Here is a 1,727-nt window from a genome sequence, read left to right as displayed (position 1 = left end):
TCCATCCATTATTCTATTCAATCCAACTAAAAGACTCACATGACCACCGTTGAAATCAACTCATATTTCCCTACACTGAACCACCACTAATCCTTTTGGGATTCCGAGTAGAGTGCTACTCGCCGAAAAGTGCTTCAACGCCTCATCAGGGATAGTAAGCGCTATATAAATACAATTACTATGCGTTTGCCATTAGTAAGGAGAGCCGTCCAAGTTCTTGGTGTTTCATTTCTGTATATTGGAACATTTGGGATGGCGGACATGCATAGGCTGACCAGGCATCCTGGATTTGCCGGGACAGTCCCAGCAGATTTTGTTAAATTTGTCTTGTGTCCCGGTTTTAGAGAGGGTCGACTGAAAACAGTGGGAGGCACTTTTGATGTGTTCCAAAGCAGAGTTAGTTAGCAGATGTTATAAGTAAGCAATTTAATTAAAAGGTATGGTACTGGGTTACTTAGTATCTATTCTGTGTTTCTATGCTAATGAGCGCTGTCATTCTGTGCGCTTGGTCGATGTAGAATTGTAGTCTTTCTTCTATTTTTGAGAAATGTCCTGGGTTTTAGTTTGTAAAATCTGGTCACCCTAGACAAGTAGCCCTTCTGTTAGACTGCAGTGTGTGTTCTTTGATGTACTTACTCTGCTAACACAGCAGTTTAACTGCTAGTTTCTGGCTGTTTGTATCGGAAGTGACTGCTGGTTAAATAGTGTTCACTAATAGCGTTTGTGTCACAAACTAAATATGGGGACGTGCACCTGCCTTCTTAAAGATGCAATGAAAATACTGGTAATTTGTCAAAAGTATATACTGTGAAGTATTTTGCTTTTAAAGGGCACTGCTTTAAGAATGCGAACTTCTTCTTCACACTTCCTTTACATAATATTTCTGAGGTCACAGCTAATCTCTTCTTAAGCAGTGTCTTCGGGGAAGGGGTCCCACTCTAGGCTTTCCTATTGGTGTAGTACAAGATGCTGTTCTGTTTCATTACGGGGTTTTATTCCGGGACAGCTGGGGCAATACACAAACACTTCCACTAACAAAAAGCCAGACCTATTTGTTTTGCCAATGTTTGTTGTCAACCACACCACCGAAAAACCCAATGACATTCCCAATGTACCCTGCTCAACGTGTAGGTACTTTTAAGAGGTGGGATAGAAGCCGGTCTACTCTAGCATCCTCTCTGACGCCATAGAAGGAAACAGAGAGGCTAACCCCCCTGTGATGCATAGATTTAGACTCCATCACTGGCCAAGGGCCTGGATATAAGCTACAAGGCCAGCTATCTTCTGGCCAGTGCAGCGATGTGACCCGGAAGTAGATGTGCCACTCATGGCAACAGGAAGTGCAGCATTTAGGGAACATGGTGATTGATTCTAGGGCCTGTGCTGCATGAGGGCAGCTTCCTTATGGTGTCACCATAAATGGACACAAATGGTTGCTAGATAAGACTGAAACAAATGACCTAAAACGCAGTGTTGGTATGAGAGAGCATGCTTCGTGTAAATCCAATGCCTGGAATAACTTTTCTGCCCTCCATCTGGGGAAGGCACTTGCAACGGCGATGGCAAGGACCTCCATTATCGTCGAGAGTTTGAGAACTACCAACGGAGGTAAGGTAATTTTAGAGTTGAATCGAATGCAGGGTGAACCCCCTTATTTTGTATTGTTCATTCGCCACTTCTGTAGTTGTATCTTTAGCTGAACCACAGCCTAAAGATGTCTGAGCGGC

This window comes from Pleurodeles waltl, chromosome 2_1, assembly GCF_031143425.1.
Source record: "Pleurodeles waltl isolate 20211129_DDA chromosome 2_1, aPleWal1.hap1.20221129, whole genome shotgun sequence".
Classification (NCBI taxonomy): domain Eukaryota; kingdom Metazoa; phylum Chordata; class Amphibia; order Caudata; family Salamandridae; genus Pleurodeles; species Pleurodeles waltl.
The sequence above is the reverse complement of the archived record's forward strand: the minus strand, read 5'-3'. Positions refer to the sequence as shown.